Below are 22465 nucleotides of genomic sequence, written 5' to 3'. Positions count from 1 at the left end.
TTTTCTTTTGTAAACTGTATTTTATTTGGTGTCACTAACACCAGATGATTCTAGTAGGCTTATAGTACACTAAACAATATAAAAACAATTAGAAATAACAAAAAATGAACTAGAACAAAAGAAAAACAACAAAGGAATAAAATATATCTAAAAGCATGAATGGTTGAATTGTTTATGAGAAGATGAGACAATTAGTAAAGATTAGTATAGCCTGATAAATGGTTCTGAATGTGGGAAAATGGTGTTTTTTGTTTTTTTTTTCAGTGTCAAAAGATGGTCTTGGAGGGGAAAGTGCACATAAAAGAAAAGAAAAAAAGAGTGAAAGAAGCAAAAGTTAAAGTAAAATGATTGCGGAAAAAGAAAGTTAAAGACCAGTATACAATTTTTAGAATACAAGTAAGTCTTCCAAAATAGAATTGAAAATACATGAAATCAAGCAGGATGTGAATTTGCTTAGAACAGCAAAAATCCCACAGAATTCCATAAAAATATGAAAGATATGCTTGATGTAATGAAGAAGTATATACATATAAAAGAATGACTACAGCAAAGATGTATTGCAATATGTGTAAAAAGAAAACAATCTTTCTAAAAAATGTATTTGATGATATCACGGAATATTTAAGAATGCAGCATTGTTTATATGAATAAAAGCATAAGAATGGGGTAATATTAAGGAATATTTGTGGATTGTATGTAATTTTGTATACAGACAAAGTCATGTTTTGGGCTGAGAACATGAATGATTAAATTGATCAGTTGGTATAGCTCTGGAAATCAACATATCAAACAGCAAGGTTATGTTTCACAGGAAGACTGGAGCAAATGATTGCAAGTTATACATTCAGACTGAGAAACTGGAATAAAACAAATAGGAAAATGAAAGAGGTCAAAGGAAGCAGAAGATGTGGAAGCTATGGTTGCTTGGGGTTGATAAAATCTTTTAAAAGAGAGTGGTAAGAAGTTTAAAGAACAGAAGCAATGGATAATGTAATGATCTAAGGCAGTGGTGGGTTTCAAAAATTTTTACTACCGGTTCTGTGGGTGTGGCTTAGTGGCCGTGGCATGGTGGGCGTGGCAGGGGAAGGATACTGTAAAATCTCCATTCTTACCCCACTCCAGGGGAAGATTACTGCAAAATACCCATTTCCTCCTGATCAGCTGGGTCTCGAGAGGCGGAGAATAGATGGGTGTGGGGCCAGTCAGAATTTTTACTACCGGTTCTCCGACCTACTCAAAATTTCCGCTATTGGTTCTCCAGAACTGGTTGGAACCTGCTGAAACCCACCTCTGGTCTAAGGACCTGGTGGAAGCAAGGATCATTTTCAAGGCTAGAAATGTACTAGAAATAGTAAATTATTTGGAGAGAAACTACTTTTAGTTTTGTACTACTACTTAGTTTTGTGTTGCTATCATAACCATTTCTTGACTCTGCAAAATATTGCTTACTCCAGAAGGAAATAACACAGTTTGTGTATGTATGTGTGTGTCTCTGTGTGTGTGTGTAATTGGCACAGGCATTTTCACTCTCTCAGACACAACCAAGTGTATAACACAAACATAAAGCCATTTCCAAAATTTATTTTAGTTGGACATGTATTGCCCAAATCAAATCCAGCAAAACAGAACCAGACTGATTGAAACCAAAATGTGATCTCTCGCCCCCACCCCTGTGAAGCTAAAAAAACCCCAATGGCATTCCCTTTTTTGGACAGCTTGTTAAAATGACATTATAAGAGTTGGGGCTATTTAGGAATACTTACGTCATGAGCAAAAACATGTTTAGACAAGAAGGGAAAAGAATATATTTAAACCTGCTTGGAAGCTTTAAAATAAGCCTAATTAACATTTTGGACAAACTAAATGATGCTAATTTGTAATTCTGGCAAGATGCCTCATAGCTTTTTTTTTTTTTTAAGTGCATCATTATTTCTTAAAAGTCTTTTCCATGTGAAATGAAAATAGAATGCCTTACTGTTGGGACAGTTTTTTAAAAGGATTTAACAAATAAGCTATAGAAACCAACCCCAAGTTGTTTAGAACTTTGAAGGACAAGCATCAAGGGCATTGTAAAGCATTAAATAAAAGGATAACAGCAATTAACCCCTTTAGATGGGTTTATGCAGTAAGTTGTTTTGTCAAAAAATGGATGCACCCTAGACAGGCTGGCTCTGCAGTAGGATCAAGACCAGATGGAGTTTATAAAAAGTGCATAAAACCCTACATGATATGGATAATGTCTGTTCAAGAGCTATTTTCAGTTTAACAAAGATGATGGAACAAGAGGGTATACATAAAAATTAAAGAAAATCTGATTGGAAACAGATGTTAGGAAACCCCATTTTAATGCAAAGAAACATAGCTGTTTTGAATAGTCAAGAAAGCAAAATTGTTCAGGTAGAAACACTAGTCTCATTCATAAACAACTAAAAGGCAACCTGGGATGTAATGGAGTATGAATGACTAATGGGTCTCATTTAGCCAAGGATTCTAAATTTGCAATTGCCGTGTAATATGTTCAAAAGTAGATTATAGAGGAATTCATAGGTTGAGATGATTGAATTTTTTTCCCAGTCAGCATTTGTTCAGTCAGATTTAGATTTTTTTTTCCTAATCGTCAATAGCTCCTTTATTCGTGAGTTTTCAAAACTACAGAAATTAAATTAACTGTGTGTGTCATTGCTTTGCCTTTTGTATCTTTTTGTTTGTTTATTCTCAAGCTGAAGAAAATAGTATATATCAACTGATTCCCTTAGATGGATGCTTTTTGGGGCAGTGGGAAGACAACTCCACAAGCTTATTACAGTATATATCATTATTTGGGCTTTTTTTTCTTTGTGCCAAATTTTGCATGTCAATTTAAATTGCAAAACTACAAGCCTGGTTTTCTCAGAATTTTAAGTTTACAAATAGCTAGGTACAAAGCTCAGACTAAAGGAAAGCTGCAATTTATAGATATATGCAGATACATATATACATACACACACACACACACATATATATAATATTTTATATATATGCAAACCAGTTACTAAGTCTGCATTACTATTAATCTCAATGTTCCTATTACCCATTTCCTCCCATTTATGACTGTATGACTGTAACCTTGTTGTTGGTATCCTTAAGATTTATATTGACTGTTTGCCTATGACTATCATTAAGTGTTGTACCTTATGATTCTTGACGAATGTATCTTTTCTTTTATATACTCCAAAAGTGTATGCACCAAGACAAATTCCTTGTGTGTCCAATCACACTTGGCCAATAAAAAATTCTGTTCTAAAGAATTCTATTTTAAATATGCCTGCACAATCACAGCAAGACAAAACAATCACAATAATCTCCATATCTATATTTCTTCAGCACAGAACACTGAAGCAAAATGGCTTTCATAACCCACAAATAAAAAAAACACAATCAGGACAGGATACCAAAGCTCAATGGAAAGCAGAACACACAGCTTTATTTTCAATGCTTATTGTAACATTCAACGGAACAGAAATCAAACAAACCAGGAAAAGTAGCTTAGCTTCCCAAGTTCCTTACCCTTTTGCCAGCAATGGCCATAGTAGGCATCTGCATTTTCTTCTCTGTAACAAAGTATTGTGTCTGTCTGCATGAATGTTTCTGCTTGTTCTATTGTGTTCCATGTATATGAAATGAAATGTACTATATGCACTGGGAAGCCCAAAGTAGTTTTCTGTACAGAAATCCATCCCATTTTCAACCCCAACTCTTTCTTTACTACTTTCTTCCTGATGAGCACACAGAGTTCTGAGCATAATTTATTTATGAAATGTATTTCCAACATTCTACTGGGGTGAAAACAACAACAAGTATATTTAAATTAATCTAGAAGCACTAAAACTTTGATTACATGCATAGATGTTAACAAGTTTGCTTAAAAAAATAAATAACAACAAGGAGTCTACTCGATGTTGCTGGCTATTTAGTTGAGAAACTGTTTTTACTTAGAATAAAGAAGGCTATTGTGTCTGCATACCTTAAGTAAGCCTTTACTTTCTCTTGCTAAACCACTTCTCTAAACGAAGGACTTGACCAAACATGACAAGCAGAAAATCTACATGAATCTTTAGCAAGATACTTTGTATTTCAGAATAACTTTAAATTTATAATCAAAGTAGTATGTTAAACAGTATGTTAAACCAAGTTTTTTAAAGCGTTGATCATCTAATCTTTAATCAACACAAAAATGTATTACACTGTATATTTGAGACTATTTGGAAATGGCTCTAATGCTGAGAAAAATGTAAGGAAAGGGAAGAAGAGGACATCCAATACTCACTGGTGAATGCAGCAGTGGGAGGACTTGAAAGAATAGGTTAGGATCGATAATCGTAGAGGAAACCTATCTGTTACCAGAGTCAAAAATGACTTGATGGTACCCAATCAATCAATTTGAGGCTAGCTCAGCCTTTTATTTTACATCATCTCACACCCCAGAAAACAGGGTGTAGCCCCACTAGATAAGCATTTCAAACAAAAAAAAAGAAAGGAAGTCCAGTTGCCATGACTCATCTTCCATGGATCCCTTAAAGCTAGTAGTCCTGCTATAAATGTTTTTCTTTCTTTTCATTCTCCCAATTCTAGCCAAGTTTTTAAAGTCCCTTTAAAAATGAGCTTTCAGATTATTCAATAGCTCTTATCAATAGCTGTAACTATTAGATATCCACATTTATCCAGAGTGATACAATGATGGCATGCATTCTAATTCAGACTGAAAAAGAAAAAGGGAATAATAGTTTCTCACACTATCCAACATAGTTAATATAGAAAAAAATTATAGCTATCATTTGTAACTACTAAAGCCAAACTGTAAACTCATAACAGAAAGTAAAACAATCATTTGATAAGTTTCATTCTTATTGCCTTAAAGGTGACATGGATGTATTTAATAAATACATTGTAGAAAACTGTTTTACTAATACCTATATTCCATATACTTAAAAAAAAAAGTTATAACACAAATTGAGACTGAAGTCTACTGTGTAACATTGATTAGGAAGATGACATTCAGGCCACCATTTAAGAGAAAAAATAAAATCCTTGTTTATGTGTGCAAAAAAAAAAGGATGTTCTTAATTCTATTCTAGTAAAGCAATAGTCTTACTAGAGTATAGAGTAAAGAAGGGATTCAGTGGCTCAGTGGCTAAGATGCTGACCTTGTCGATCGAAAGGTCGGCAGTTCAGCGGTTCGAATCCCTAGTGCCATGTAATGGGGTGAACTCCAGTTACTTGTCCCAGTTTCTGCCAACATAGCTATTCGAAAGCACATAATAAATGCAAGTAGAAAAATAGGGGGAAGGTAACAGCATTCTGTGCGCCTTTGGCATTTAGTCATGCCAGCCACATGACAGAAACGTCTTTGGACAGCGCTGGCTCTTTGGCTTTGAAACGGAGATGAGCACACCCCCTAGAATCGGGAACAACTAGCACATGTGCGAGGGGAACCTTTACCTTTAAGGCAATAGTCAACTAGTTTGCACCCTTGATTGTTCCCAGAAAATTTGACATATAGCATAGAGTCATCAATTTTAAAATGCCTCCAACAAAACACCAGTAATACAAATCTTTTATAATTTCTATTTTTTAATATATAATATTTGTAATGTCAAATATAAATTATGCAAGGTTAGGTTTGTATATAGCCAGGAAAAGCACCATTTTTGGCCAAGAAAACTGGAAAAAAAAATTATAAGCACTCTGGCTCATCCTATCATGATTGCAAAATTGTAGTACTTTTTCACTCAAAAACAGATCATAATGACTTATCTTTTGGGTATAAAGTACCATGTGCAGCATATTTAAGATGATCAGTATAATTAAACTCTGGAGAATATTAAGACCATTGATCCATTTATAATACCATGGTTGCCCTATTATTCATCAATATGCATGATGCAAATATGAAACTATAATGCAATCTAAGTTTAAATCATTCATGCAGAACCAATATTTTGTTCAATCACAGTTTGGTCTTTCGCAATCTGAAACTGACTTGTATATGTATATGTATGCATAGTTGGAAACATGTGGAAAAGCCCTTCATTCTGCAGTGGATATATACCGGTAATCATAATTTTACCCATTGTCTATCCACTACAAACTACAAGTATAAAAAGCATAATAAATATCCTAAAAACCTAGAATAACAAACCCTAAGTGAAGGGAGAATAATATATCCCTTCCCCACAACTATGTAGCCATCTAGACAAGGCTCCTTTTGTTATTTCTGCAAAATGAATGAAGATATCATGCTTTAATCGCAGAAGGATCAGCCTTAGTTACTATTTGGATAGGAGAATACCAGAAGACCTTAGTACTGTTGCCCGGTCTGGAAAGTTAAAAATATTTTTAAAAGGAGGGGAAAAACCCTTTCATATTTATACTGTCTAAAGAAAAAGTCAAAGGAAATGGAAAAGCACTTCCATAATGCAACTATGAAAACTTTACAGATGCTATCTCCAGCTAAAAGATGCTTTCATCTTTATCAAACTCTGAAATAGGAATCATAGATTAAAGAGTTAGGCAGTCTTGAGCAAAAGATTCCTCTATCCTTTGACTAATATATGCTAAGCTGGTTTCAGCTGATGGTATCCAAAGTATAAAAGATCTGAAAGGCAGCAAGATCCCTTTTTCTGGGTTAAGCAAATGCGCTCTATGAAGAAAATAAAAACAGGAAGCAAAATGCAGAGATGAGTATAGGGAAAGAGAAGGGAGGAAGTATTCTTATTTCTTTCCTCCATTCCAGCCATCATCAGAAGGGTTATTCTCAAGTGGCAGCTAAAAATAAAACCCAGGAAGGAGAAGAAGTACTCCTTCCTTTCCTCCTTCCCCTCCAGTTTGTAAGAAAACACACTTGCCACTTGTTTTTTGTCTTTGATGAAAAAAAAAAATAGGGCAAGGCCCATGAATAATACTTGACAGATATATCCATATGTATGCATTATTAGCAATGATGTATGCTGATATTAGAACTAAAATGACAACATAGTGAGAAAAACTGAGAAGAGATAGTGACTAAGAATAAATCCAAAGAGAATTGTATATATGCACGGGAGAAAACAAATTGATACCAGCTGAAAGCCGACAATACAAAATGACAGCCAACAGGAATGAAAATAACTACTCAGCAGCAAGTCTTACTAAACTAAGTCAATGATCATGAAAGGAAATGGAGGATAAGGTAACATGTAATGAACAGCTGCTGGCATCAAATGAAAGTTCAGACTAAGAACTAATCAGAAGTCACCACCCATGTACATCACCATATAGGAAGCCTGTCTTTTCCAACTTTCTTTGTGTTCTTTGACTAGTAGTAGTGAAGCTTAGTTATATCAATGTGCAAGCTTGGGTAATTTAAACAAATGTAATCAATAAAGCGAATATCGGAAACAATGCTTCAACAGAAAGAGGAATAGATTATAATATTGTTGCTTAAGTCTGCTGCATAGTTAGCAGTACAGGAACTTGTACAACTGCCTTAGGTACAATGCATTACTAAAATGTCCAACTTCATGTCTGACGATTAAAATAAATAAAACCTCTAGTTAGTATCATGTAGTGTCTGGAATTCCTCTTGGAAGTGTTCCTGACACTGTATTTCATGGAACATCTTTTGTTGATTTAGACAGTGAAATATCAAACCAGATGTTTTAAAAAAATCACTTGGAGGCGTTAAGAAAAGGAAAGAGACAGTTTTCATTAACAAAGACTACAGCAATGAAAGTGCAGCTTCATATTCATTGAACAGATTATGCTTCGATATATTTCCTGTTTTAGGACTTGGATTATTCCATTCTTTCTTTTCTACTGTAGCTATTTTCTGAAATGTATTAGAAAGTTGAAACATTAGTCCACAACAAGTAGTATAACTGAAATATCTGCAAGATTAGTGTGCAAAATGTTAAGCAGCTAATATACCAGGTTGTGTATATAAAGGTACTAGAGATACTAGAAAAGGCAACAAACCTAGCGGTGAAATCCCCAGGTTCTATCTGGTTCGCTGAACCAGTAGCGCTGGCGGCAGGATGCTCCACCCACCCACTGGGACATCATTACGTGAAGGTTCTGCGAATGTGCAGAAGGTTCTGCGAATGCGCATAAAAGTGCATGCATAGCACGCATGTGCTCCCATGCGCTCTCGTTCCCGAACCGGTAGCGAAGGTAAGTGGATTTCATCACTGAACAAACCTGATCCAAAACCCACATTCACCTTCATTGTTTCATTGCTTTAAATTTCACTGCAATACAAGATAGAATTCTGGATTAGTACTTGAATTACAATAATTTCCTTTATCCAGGAAAATACTGTGGGTTTGTGGGGTGGGAGGATTTAAAGAGGAAGAAAGGAAGAGAGAGGTCAGTAGAAATCCATTCTATCCTATTGCCTGTGCAAGGAAGACAGTACAGGGAGTTTCAGTACATTGTTGTACTATGATATTTGTTTAGAATCCATATACCTTTGTGCTTAACTCACCCAAAGAAATCAATTAAGAGTTCTCCTTTGAGACACAAATGATGAGGCTCAAATTATCATATTTAAGATACATTATGCAAAGATCAAATTCTCTAGAGAATTCTATACTGCTGGGAATTTGGAAGGAAAAATAAGACAACTAGCAGCAGGGAAATGGTTTCTAATTTCAATGATGATGGATACATTGTCAGAATATCTGAAATACAAAGACAAGGCCAGATCATTCTGCAGAATCTACCTACATGGTCACTAATAGTCAATTCTGACTTGAGGCCATCTAATTAATTAAATCAACAATAAAGCCTGTGCTGTGAATGTCAAAAAAAATATATCATTTCGTGGGTGTCTAAGTGGACAGCTAGGGAAAAGGACATGAACGGGCAGAGTTCTAAGATAAAAATAAGACATGTTTGATCCTTTGTAATAAATAAATTCTGTTTAGTTCATGTCCCAAGTGAAATAAGCTTCAGTAGGCTATCACTGGGGACATACAGATACTAGTACAGTTTTGTATTTTAATTCTTTTTCTAATAAAATATTTGAATTGAGAATGTTTTACCTATTGACACCTTTGTTCTCCAAAATATTCTAAGGAAAGCAAATATTAACACTATAGCACATGCATGTTTCTAATTTACTGTATGTGCCCAGCCCTGATCCCTAATTTCTACCGTAGTTCTACTCCTATTTTTCTTTTTAAGGTCAAGGAAATGACTTAATTAATTAATTGTCATTACGCTCTCTATTCTCATGACAAAGAGATTCTGGAAACTGTTTGCTTAATTTTTGGTATATAATCCTTTGACCTTGCCTTCATCATGATCAATCTTAAAGTCATCTGGTTGTATGATTTCATGATGCTTTCCCCCTTCAGCACTCTTCTTCCCGAATTGTGCTCTCCAATACTTTTGTGAGCTTTCTCTCAGTTTTACCCACCATTCTATAAATCCTTGTACATGTAAACAATTAGGTCCATTTCATTTTTATCGTCATCATTACTTACTCTGGATAGAAACCACCAGATTACAGACCATTTTAAACATTTATTAAAGATATTGAGTTCATGTTAGCCTTTTTAGGACCTTTAGCTGCAGCCAGCTGCTCTAGACTTATTTCTTCTCCCCAGAATCCTTTTAGATTTTAATGTGTCACTTGAAAGTTTTCAAGTTGATCCTAATTTCATATCTTTTCTCCTTTTTTATAAACACTATATCCCAATGAGAAGCTAAACTGTTGTCTATTTCCATTAAAGTAAAGTTTGATGTTAAGAGAGCTTATTTGGGTTAGTTGCTCTTTTCCCAATTCCCATTCTAGGATCCACAAAAATGTGAGGAAATATGAGTAGATTGCACCAAAGTATGGCTGACTGCTGGCTTGTCACAATGCCAGTCTAGTCCCTTGAAGTTGAATATAGTTAGTTTCACTTCTATATATATATTTCCAGCATAACTAGAAATGGTAACATAAAGTGCTTACCAATGTAATCCCCCTGTTTTTATCTTCATTGGAAAAGCATAATGTTCCTTAGAATCAAAGCAATTGGCCTTGAAAATAAACAGGTTGACTACTGTACTGGTTGAGTTAATTACTATTTTCAAATTACTACAATGATCCTGAAAGAGGATCTAAATGTTAAATCTGTGGCCCTCTACATTTTCTTTGCCTACCTAATGATATATGCTGTATGCATGTGGTTGAAAAACAATTGGCATCCTGGCTTCCAGCTGAGATTCCCTACCAATGTCAAACTGAAGCAATAAAAATGACCTTTGCAAGTACAGGATTACTAAAGCATTCTTTCCCAATGTAGCTCTAAATAAGAATCATACATATATACAAAAAAAAAAAGTAAAATACTCATTACCAAACCACAATTATTGCTACTCCTAAAATCCAGATGTTATCTTGAGTCATAAGTAATCCAAGGGATTCAAAAAAATCTCAGTTTGTCTGATGTTATATATAAGAAAATTTGACCTGCAATACCAGCTATAAAGCCAAAGATTAAAGAAACAAATTCAGTCATTATCAAGAACAGTTATTTAAATCTAAGGTTCTTATTAATTTCTTTACCGCACAAAAAGAATCTTGGAATGGTGAATGTAATTTGCAGTATATAGATCATTTATTCATTATTACAAGTGACTTTTTAATGAATTCTTCAATGAAACAGGACTCATCTTCATTGTATCAATCATAATACATCTTGATCATTATGATCTTTAATTTATATACTCTCAATAGAAACAAAATATAACAAAACAATAAAACAAAATCTGAGCTGAGGATTTTGCACAATTTCTGCAAGATAAAATCGCTCAGATCTGGACCGGGTTGGACTCTGACTGGACAGAGTCCGCTGAGGAGACTGGGGCTAGTCTTGATGGGAACACCTGGATTGAGTTTGAGCCTGTTTCGCTGGATGACATGGACAGGATTATGGGTAGGGTGGGGTCCTCCACGTGTTTATTGGACCCTTGTCCCTCCTGGCTTGTTTCTGCAGCCAGAGAGGTGACTGGAGACTGGATCCAGGCTGTTACCAATGTTTCGTTAAGGGAAGGGGTCTTCCCCGCTGCACTCAAAGAGGCAGTGGTTCGACCCCTCCTTAAGAAGCCTGGCCTGGATCCTGACGTTCTTAACAACTATCATCCAGTCTCCAACCTTCGCTTTTTAGCAAAGGTTGTTGAGTCCGTGGGAAAAAGGTAGCATATAAATCGCAATAATAAATAAATAAATAAATAAATAAATAAATAAATAAATAAATAAATTTAATACAATTTAAACATAATAAAAATGTAAATTGTAATGGGGTTATTCAGAATACATGGTTAAAATGATAAAATTTATTTCATTTTCTCAATATTTGGAGATGTCCCTCAAATAGATGCAAATTTTCTGGATAAGTGGCATAAATGGAATACTCTGCTTTCATTTGGGGCAGCAATAGAAACAAATTGCCATGATTACAGAGAAAAGCTTTCACATTTCTAGCACTTCCTTTGGAAAATGCAAAAAGGTATTTTATATTCTAAATATAAATTAAACTCAGTTATCTTCTATATGTGATCAGATTTTTTAAAACCCTCTTTTTAAAATATTTTATGTACTATACTCCATTCTGGTTTTCCATGTTCTATTTATTTCAGGGTTTTTCCCAGTTATCTCCAATGTAATAAGTGATGTAATTCCAATTTTATTTTTGTCCATCTAGCCAACTGTTTCCTATTCTTCTCTGATTAGTTATGTCTATCAATGCAGATATTTTTATATCACCCATCGGTTACTTATTTCATGAATTAGAAAAGTGCTGAATTTGATATTATCTTCATTTGAAGCATATACTTTTGAACCTCTAAAGTCTCTTTAACTTACTAAAATTTCAGTCAGCACTAATGAAACAGTGAAATAATATATTACTGTCAGTGGTGGGATTCAACCAGTGTAACAAATGGTTTGCTGAGGGCACGCTTCGTGCAGGCCTGTTCGCTTCACTCACACACATGCCAAACACATCCTCCGCCCGCGTGCAGTGCATTTGAAAACAGCTCTAAAACTTACCTTCTACTGCAGCCCCAGTAAATAAAACAGCTGAGGTGCGGCAATCCGCTCTGCAGCGCCTACCAGCTGGGCTTCAAACAAAGGAAATATAGTCAGTATAGCGCAGGGGCAGGCAGGTGGGCCCAGCTGATTGTCAGAGCAAACCAGTTCACTCTCAGCTGATTGTCGGAGCTACTGGTTCACCTGAACTGGTCCAAACCGGCTAAATCCCACCCCTGATTACAGTGGGGCAAAGCCCAGAATTATTGTGAGACATAAGTGCCTTGTTCAAAGGCCCATAGGAAGAATGGGTGCTGTTGGAAAAATATAAAAGACTATAAAGGAGGTAGCGTGATAATGGCATATGGGTCAAAATGTTAATTACCCCAATGTGATTATTATTTATTAGATTGATTTGGTCCCTTCACTGTTTTTTTATGATTTGTATTATGTTGTTATCATTGTTTTTAAATATTGCAAGCCTCCCAGAGTTGCTATTGTGATATGGACAGCTATATAAAATAAAATAAAATAAAATAAAATAAAATAAAATAAAATAAAATAAAATAAAATAAAATAAAATAAAATAAAATAAAATAAAATAATAAAATAAAATAAAATAAAATAAAATAAAATAAAATAAAATAAAAAGATTAAAGGATCTGAGATTAGTTGAAGATATGGTAAGCACAGTTTGGGGAAGGAAGGAGTTGTATGGGATTGATGTATAGTTGGAAATTTGGAAAAATAAATGGAGTCAAGGAAACAGGAAACGCTAGCAACTCCTGACTAGGACCATATAGGTTGAACCTTAATTCAACATTTCTTAGAAGACTTAGAAGACTTATTTTAGAACCTTGGAAAGAGAATCTGTCCCTTTTCTGAAGTCTGATAGTGTGGAAGGAGGGAAAATGTGTGGGAAAAAATGAAAGAAAAATAAATTATAAAATGGAAAGAATGATGTCAAAAGACTAGGGAAAGTATCATCATCATGATATAGCAGCAAAAAAATAATAATAATTGAAAAACAAATATACTGTTAGGGAGAAACAAATAGTTCATTTATAAGTTAATTGGGTTCATTGAAAAGTTATAAACCCTGAATCTAATTCATAGCGAAAGAATGTTAAGCTTATGTGTCTCTGTATCTATTTTAAAGATGAAATTACACTGATCATCAAAAATTCAGATGTTATGTAATGCTGAGAATTATATGGAAACTCCACTCAGTGAAGCAATAACTGTTCTTGCTGCTTTAGATTTTAAAATCAATGGTGATTTACATTCATAACTTCACTAAGAATGTCTGTTATCTATTTTTGAAAGAAAGACTGGTAGAGTCCTTGGAAATACTTTCCCTTTTATTAAAATATGAACATAAATCAAGGTTGAAAAACAATCCTGCCTTCCTTGCACAGTTCTATCAGCTGTTCCATAAATCCAGAACTTTTAAGTAACCTTTTTAATGTATAAGGATCAGCCAAATTTTATCTTCTTGGCTGCTTCAAAAAAAAAGGGGGGGGAGGAGGGGAAGAGTTTTGCCTGTTTGCAGTTTATCATATGGGGTGAACCAGCCATTGTGATTTATAAACATTTTGCAGTGGAGAGCTAAATACATGTTGCAGATGTTAACAAAAAGATCAATACTTATGTTCAAGGAGACATTAGCTACCTGGGGAAGTTATATTTGTAAATACCCATTATATCTCTCCTAATGGTATTATAGAAATATAGTTCTCCCCTAGTACTCAGCGGACATAGAATTTTCAAATGAAAAAATCATACTCTTCCTATTCTATTCTGATCATCAACATGCAATTTACAGGCACTTCAGCTGACTGTCAGAGGGCACCACACAAGAAGCCCAGGGGAGAAAAATTGCAGATGAGGGCCACACAGTTTAAAAAATTATTCAAAAGAAATGCTTCATAACTCACACAAATGCAAATGCAACACTGTTGTACATTCAGTAAAGTACCTTGTCTTTTTTTTTCCAGATTCCCATGTGAGGGATTACATTCATTTTAATGGCAGCAGCAGTATTTAGACTTGTATGAAAGCCTCTCCCTCTCAAAAAAAGTAGCAATTTACATGAGTAGCAGAGAGATGCTGTCCTCACATAAGATCCAAAGCTCTATGCAAAAATATTTTCAAATATGCAAGCCTATTGCAGATTTTAATTGCCTATAGATTCCGATGGCATTTTGTACAGTTTTCTGGAAGCAAAGCCTCTTCTGGATTTGAAGTACGAAAAAAAATTATAAGGTAGCAACTTCAGAAGCCAAGAAAAGAAACTCACCAAGGAGCAGTTCACTGTAAAATATTCTTAGGTCAAAACATTTTCCCTTTTTATATTATACACTTTTATTTCAATCTACATAGGTTTTTGTTTTCTTCTTTTTAATGTGACATAGATACATTAATATTTATCTATTAGCTCATTAAATATAATTAGAATCATTAGTAATAATACATGTATTCTTTTTCTTGAATGTAGCAAAAATGGGAAAGACATGAATGAATTGATTTGTGTTCAATGATTATCAAATCTATGAAATGAAATCCAGTTCATTAAAATCAATCCAAAATTAACATTACTGAATGGTGCAACAGAAAACTTTCTGGGAAATAGTCAGTTAGAAAGTCTTGATAAATGTATTCCAGGATAATTTCAGGAATAATTACTACAGTTGCCTTCACCCCAAACAATCACTACTGCTGCTACAGATTTACTAAATATGGTATGAGCTGAAAAACATTATCTGAAATGTTAAGAAAAAGAATTTCTAACAAGCATTGGTTCATTGTTGAGACCTAGCTGTCAAATCTAAACACTTTTTGAAACCATCTCAAATTCACCCTCCCAACTTCAAAGAATTACATCTGTCCTATATGTAGTATGTGAGACACATGGAGAAGAAATTATAAATCTCATACATGATTTTTAGAAGATGAGGGTGGGTTTTTTCTACAGATATATATATATATGAGCTATATGTCCCCTTTAAAAAAATAGCTGAAATTAAGAATTTTATATAGATAGTTGATTGTTTTAATATAATAGTAGTGTGTTCAGTATTAGGGATGTTTAGCTTTTAGGGATATGGTGGTTCAGTGGCTAAGACACTGACCTTGTCGATAAGAAGGTCGGCAGTTCAGCCATTCGAATCCCTAGCACTGGGTAATGGAGTGAGTTCCCATTACCTCCTGGAGCCCATTACGACGCAGAGCTACAATGAGACCCTGTCCCACTCGCCCCTGGCAACAGCAGCAGCATTGGCCGCAGTGTGGGACAGGGCAGTGTCTTGGGGCAGAGAGTAGGTTGTGTCTCCTGAGCGACAGAGGCACGTCCAGCACCAACAAAGGCCGGAAGTAGTCACCTGCCATTTCCTGCTGCAGTCTGTCGGGCAGTGAGACCCAGCTAGAGATGAGGTGCCAGAGAATCAGAATCAGAATGAGAGAGAGAGAGAGAGAGAGAGACAGAGACAGAGACAGAGACAGAGACAGAGACAGAGACAGAGACAGAGACAGAGAGACAGAGAGAGAGACAGAGCACACAGAAGCAGACAGCATTTTTGGTTTGCTGCAGATTGATAATTTAAGTTCAGCTTTTTATTTCATAAATACAAGGACGACTCAAATAGAGTATTTTATTTGAAAATAACCTTCAACCCAGCGTCTTTTTTTTCGGAGTTCAAAATGTTTTTATTGCATGCAGAAATAAAAATTTGTTTTCTCTGTAGCAGTTCATTGATTTCATAAATGCAACACACTATAGTTTTTTTATACATAGCATAAAGGTAAAAAATGAATATGCAGTGTTATCTTCATTTTAGATGTCAAAAGGGTTTTGTGGCTCCCGGTGTTTTCTTTTTTGTGGGAAAGGGGTTGAAATGGCTCTTTGAGTGTTGAACTATCTAAACTTTGCTGTCTCTTCATCCTCTGGAATACAGCTGCTCGTTACTAGTAATCCAGGTAATATTTTACCACCTCAGTTCAGAGAACACGAGTTCTAGTTCCACCTTAGCCACAACACCAGTTAGGTGACTTTGGGCCAATCATCAAGAGATATGGCAAATCAGTTCTGAAAGCTTGCCAAGAAAAGTGTGTGTGTCTGTGTGTGTGTGTGTGTGTGTGTGTGTGTGTGTTTCTGCCATGGCCCCTGGCCTCTGGAGCATCTTGCTGCCAGAGATGAGATCTGCCACCACTTTTTGCTTCCAGAAGGGCTTTAAAACTTAACTCTGTGGTTGGATTGGGGCCTCAGTGGAAACACACTATGTTGGAGTTGCATGTTCTTGGTTTTTAGTCTTTATTTAATCATGGCTAATTTTAATGCTTTTATATTTATGATTTTATTGCATTGTATGCTGCCCAGAGTCACTTTGGATAGTGAGATGGATAGGATAGGGTAGGGTAGGGTAGGGTAGGGTAGAGTAGAGTAGAATAGAGTAGAGTAGAATAGAATAGAATAGAATAGAATAGAATAGAATAGAATAGAATAGAATAGAATAGAATAGAATAGAATAGAATAGAATAGAATAGAATAGAATAGAAATTTTATACAACAATAGACTGTATTTTTTTCAGAGTGCATTTTTTCAGGGTGGTTTTGCAATTTATTTTGAGAGATGCAAATTCTGAAAACCTGCACAATGTTTACTTCTCATTTTGGCTCTCCAAAACTTACAGAGGTTCACCATCTCTTTGCTAGCTAAATATTCCATTTGTAATGTTGTGAGGAAAAACAGAACAGAAAATACTGGCAGGAGATAATATAAACAGGTTGCTTATATCCAGTTCTTATGATGGTAAGCTGTGATAATTAAGCCAGTTTAAAAAGTCAATGAATTTATGTCTCACATATATTATACATAGTTCCTTTGGCCTAATAATTGCAATGCCACTTGGATGAGACGTACTCTTAAGGAACCAACTTGGTCTTGCGTCTGCAGAACTGAATGAGCTAAAAGGTCTTTTCTGAACAAGCTGCATAATATCTTTACATTGCTCTTAAAGAGAAAGGGGCGCTTGAGAATCCTTTGCTACATTGTATTATGCAGATGGAAGCTACACAGCAGATCAGATATTTCTGAACACGAGATTCCTATGTCATGATAATCTGTGGAAGTCTGTTTCCTTAGCATGTGGAGTCTATTTGTTTAAATTAATATCTCAGCCAGAATGTATGACACTGTAGCAAGAATATTTGCAGCTGATGGGAGTTGGATAAACACAAATTAATCCTATTGGCTCTGTGCTGATGTTCCTGGAAAGCGACAATGCAAAAAAACATTTGTTATACTATTTTGGAAACAACAAGGATTGTAAGGGGAAATCATATAGATCATTTGACATTTGTAGTTTAGTTTTTAATTATACACATATGTGCACACATCCATGCACACAGTACACAGAAAGTCTAATTAATAAGACCTTGCCAGATCAGTGGCTTGTTATCGCTGCTTATGAATACAACCATCAAAACAGTTAGTGTTTAATTTATCTAGTTTATTTCTTTCAAATCTAAGTCTTTTCAAGATGGTTTACTGTATGAAATATATGTCAATATCATAAATAATTTCATAAAACCATAAATCATTTCCAACATATTCAACAGTATCTTCCCTAAGTTTAACAAGCCAAACCAAAAACTTGAAAGAAAACATTTTTTAAAAAAGGTTCATTTACACGATTTTTTTAAAAAAAAAAACAATCAAAATATTGCATGTGACTTCATGCATGTATTCTGTACATGCAGCGGTGACATTCAGACTGTTCCTATAATGAATAGTGAGATATTTCAGTTAACGGAAGGCATAGTTGCCCAAGTCACTGTTAGAACTAAATGTATCAGTAATACTGTATAAGTTCCATACTATCAGTACTGGGGTTTTCAGTGCTCACATTATAGCATTTATATACACACCCAGCCATACATTTATATATATTTATACAAACACCCAGCCAAATATTTAGCTATGTGATAAGTAGTTGAGCATGGGTGGCCAATATATGGCCGTCCAGCCAAGGGCCTCCATGGGTGGTGAGTAGTCAACAGCATCAAAGTGACATGCATAATCAGAGAATTAGAACCAATTTTTCTCCCATTTGATTCTTCCTGTGGATCCCTCTGATCTAGACATCGTGCACTTACATACTTAGTCCCATAATGTTTTTCCATTATCTTGTGCATCCTACTGCAGGTATTAAATAATTAAACTACAACATATCCAAAATCTATGATTCGCTGTTGAATTTCAATGTTGAAATTTGGAGAAGGATTCTGAAGGAAGGCCATAAAAATAGAGCTTTGTATAGCATGCAGCATGCAGGCTGTAGGCTGTCCATAATTCTTTTTGCTTCAATCTTCTTTGTTGTTTTGCTTTCCTAAGTTTGCTTCATTCTTAAATATAAGCATCTCTAAATTCCTCTTTCAGACTTAGGGTGGCCATTTGTGAGTCAGCAATTATGAAGGAAAACATTCTATGACATCACAACAACTCATATTTTTACTGACAAAGGGTCTGATTAAATTTTTCAGTAAGCCACAATGTAATTTATAGTGTTATAAAACATTTAAATTGGATTATTCGGTCTAAGGGAAAATTCTTATTGAAGAGTAGGGCTCATTTTCCAGCTCTCTTGGATCCGTTGGTGAATATCTGATAAGTAAAATAGGGAAGAAAAAGCTTAAGAGTATATTGAATGCCACTATTCTAAAGCTCCCTGGAAAATCTATTTGTTTGATCAGAACTGATAATAACTTCTTATGAGAGCATGGTTGAATGGTTCTCCGTGCGGGAACTCTCATACCCAATATTTTTTTTTCTTTCCATCAATGGATAACTAATAAAAGCAACACCATATTGTTTCTTAATGCACCCTAATTTATATAATATGTCTTTTAAACTGAAACTTTGGACAGGTATTCCTTAAACACTCTGGCAAGTTTGTTTCCACAAACAGACATTCCCTACAGACTACTGCTCTGCTAAACCTGTTGCCAAATACGACACATATTTATTTATGTGCAAAGTTCTCTCCCATTCCTTATGGAGAGCACTAACAACCACCACAGAAATGCAGGAAAGAGATGCAGCTGTGGCAAACTTAGCACATTTCCGACAGGTTCAGCCAGAGGGAGAATCTTTCCTGGCTTTCTTGGTAAAGTTATGCCTTTGAACCATGAGGGTTTCCTCTTGAATCTTGGCTGAGGAGGTGTGGGGCTAAAGTCCAGCCACACCCTCCAGACAGAGAACTCTGCTAATTGGTTAAGACCTCTTTAATGTCTGGCCACCATTTGGCAGGCCCAAGAGGCAGCTGCAGCACTGATCTCCATTTATAAGACACTCTTGATTAACACCATATTTTAATACAAGGCCAAATGAAGTTTCAGCAGAGCCAAACATCTGTATTTGTACATTCCTTTGGAGAAATCCTTTCTTTTCAATTGCAGAGTTTGCTGTCATGCTTTTTGGGGAACACATGGTGTAACCTGGCTTTTGTTCTTTCCACAAAAATACTCAACCATGAACGTTAAGATCCATAGCTCCAAATTTTCATTGTTACCATCCAGCTGTCAGCTCTCTTCCAGAAAACCACTTTCAGTAAAGGAATAACTCCAGCAATTTTAGTGGGATTCTCTTTCAACTTTGTCCACAGCCATAAATGCTTCATGAAGCAAAATAAAGCATCATAACTCTATGGCATTATCCCTCTCTATTCTATTCCAGCAGACTTTATCTCCATCTCCTCTTTTTTTCTAGCACAGATCTGCCTGATATTAACAATCAGTTTATTGATTAGTATGGACACTATTAATCCTTAACAAGACAGTAAAGAAGCCAGATTTTTTTTAAAAAAAAAAGTGAGCAAAACAGTTCACAACACTTAACATAAAAGGATTTGCTACAATAGTACATATCAAAAACAGTAGAATATTTTTGTAAGAAGAGCAGCAAAAGTACCAATAAAGAAATACAGCTACTTAGGGTTAAAGGTTCAAATGAATACGAATGATTCAGTTTAAGCTGCAGTCTTATGTAAAATCTCTTGGCAGTAAGACCTACTGTGAACTCAAGAGGATTTACTTCCATGACACATTTCCAAAGTCAGAGGCTAAGGGTTCATCCAGATAGTCACTTCAAGGTGCTTTCTTCCTATGCTTGTGTTGGCAGAAAAATATGCTGATATAAATTATTCTGCGCCGTGCCTGAGCTTTACTGTGCCTCAGCAATGAAACTGGACGTTGTGTCTCACTGAAATGTGAGACAGTTTCAGAGCAGCAGTTGGTGGATTCCCTGCCACTCTTTCTCTTCACACTCAGTGTGGCCTATCAGTGAAGAAAATAATCCCTAATTGCTCCCAGAATGTGTGGCAGAGTGGAGTTTAGGGAACTCACAGAGAAGTCAATCAAACTGGTATGTGTGTAGTTGCATTGGAATTAGCTCTTCTGAGACCAACATTCCTTGACAGGGCAGATGAAGGTAGAAGCAAAAACACAACTACAACCTTAAAGGAAAGCATGGGATGAAGAGACAATCATGCAAAAATGTGCAATGTCTTAATTTCTTTGGGATAACTTCTCTGGCCTCCTTTCCTATTATCTCCACCACTACCATTTTCTTTCTGTTTACTCAAGAGAGTTTCAAAAGATTTCTTCTTTGCCCTGGTTTTATTCAAGGCACTTATTTTTACCTCCAAGGAAGCTTCCCCCCCTTTTTTTTTTACCAAACCTCCACAGTAAACATAGCCCCCCCCCCAAAAAAAAGGGAAAAAGAAAAAGAAAAGTTAGGTCCTGCAGGAATTGAGTTAATTGGTGAGGATGAGAGTTTAGGATTTTTTTTTTCTCCATTCCATTTCTCTTCTTTCTTTAACATAAACAGTTCTCATTATCTTGATACAGCCAGTGACATCCTTTCCCAGGCCAATTGATTTCTTTATTGATCTATCACTCTGCATGCCACTGTTTCCCATTGGGAAAAAAACTATCAATTTGCTTTGAGATTGATAGTGCTGAGGGGAGGGACAGATAGGTTTTGGAGAGAGAAAAATGGTGTTTCCTGCTTTTTCACTTTTCTTTCACCATCTTTCCCCATGTGTCTTACTACCACAGTAGTTAGCAAGGTTTCTGACTGCCAATACTTCAACCATAGCAACAAAGCAATCTCTCTTTTCCATTCCAAAGTAGATTGTTGAACACCCTGGGGAGCCAGGGGCAATCTCACTTACAGTATTTTCTGATTTTCAAAAGAAATCCTGACGCTTGGAAGCAACATTTTTTTCATTCTAAGTGTGGATGTCAGGCTTCTCATAAAGGTCTGGGCAGAACTTGCTGGCTTGTCATCTGCCATTTCAAATAGGGAATCACACTAAATAACTGAAGGGGAAACAAAGGGTGAGGGGAGAGCATGCAGTGCTACAATTAGTAGGCCCAAAACTCCTTTAAGTTGCATTGGCTTTTTAGCCACCAAGATGATAGAATGGCAGTAGAATTAAAGTGTCCAAAAAGCATAGGAAGGAAAGGAAATACACTTAGGCAGCCAATTTGAGTTGGATGGATTGCTGCCCCTGACCATGTTATTTCCAAGTTCATCATGAAGGCGAGCTGGACTGCAGATTTTGTATGGAAAGAATGAAACCATCACTTTCCACAACAGAATAAATGAATATGCCTTTTGTTTACATCTGAAGAGAGCTGAGGAATCAGCTTCAGAATTATCCTCATAAAATGTTACTTTCTGACACCTGTGTATATTTCCTTGCAATGAGATTCATCCTGGTGAACAGAAATCATGCAATTTTAATCTGTCCACAATACTGTAGCATAATGTAGCTCTCAGAGCTTTTGACATAGTCTTTCTATTTCTATTTCTATTTGCAGATTTTGATATTTTGTTATCTTCTCCAGTTCCTTCTCTTCTATTCTGCTGTTTCCAGGTAGTGCCATGTCCACCAGCCATACTTTTTTCTCTTTCTTATTGTTAATTGTTAAATCTGACGTGTTACACAACAGGTGCCTGTCTGTTTGAATTCTAAAGTCCCAGAACAAGTTAGCTTCTTTATTTTCTATGACTTTGTCTATTTTATGGTCCCATCAGTTCTTGCTTGCAGGCAATTGATATTTCTTGTAGATCTTCTAGTGCACTGTTGCTGCTTTGTCATGTCATTGCTTGTAGACAGTCTGGGAGATCTTGTTGCAATAGCTAACCAGGTAGTCTACTATTTCTTCAGCTTCTTTGCATAGGCAGCACTTGCTATCTCTTGCTGTCTTCTCAATTCTGGCTTTGTATGCATTTATTCTTAAGACTTGGTTTTGTGCAGCCACAATTAGCTCTATTTCTTCAACTTTCCTTCTCTAAGCCATTGCTGGGTTCTGTTATTATCTGCTAAGTCTGCTATTTTTTTAATGGAATAGAATTGCCCAGC

The 22465-nt window shown here is 35.6% G+C and overlaps 2 long non-coding RNA genes across 3 annotated transcripts in view; one reads left to right on the top strand and one right to left on the bottom strand.

Moving 5' to 3' along the window:
* Positions 1-3284, top strand: part of LOC117680254 (uncharacterized) — a 35655-nt gene extending 32371 nt beyond the window's left edge. For both annotated transcript variants that reach the window (XR_015729197.1, XR_004595600.3), the window contains exon 3: positions 265-3284. This is a non-coding gene — a long non-coding RNA (uncharacterized LOC117680254). The remainder of the gene's footprint in view (positions 1-264) is intronic.
* The window catches only part of LOC148112587 (uncharacterized), a 72738-nt gene that overhangs the window by 10416 nt on the left and 39857 nt on the right, over positions 1-22465 (bottom strand). The gene's annotated exons all lie outside the window — the stretch shown is intronic.

Source organism: Pantherophis guttatus, chromosome 8 (assembly GCF_059756535.1).
Source record: "Pantherophis guttatus breed Tessera chromosome 8, ASM5975653v1, whole genome shotgun sequence".
Lineage (NCBI taxonomy): Eukaryota > Metazoa > Chordata > Lepidosauria > Squamata > Colubridae > Pantherophis > Pantherophis guttatus.
This window is presented reverse-complemented; position numbering and strand designations above follow the sequence as displayed.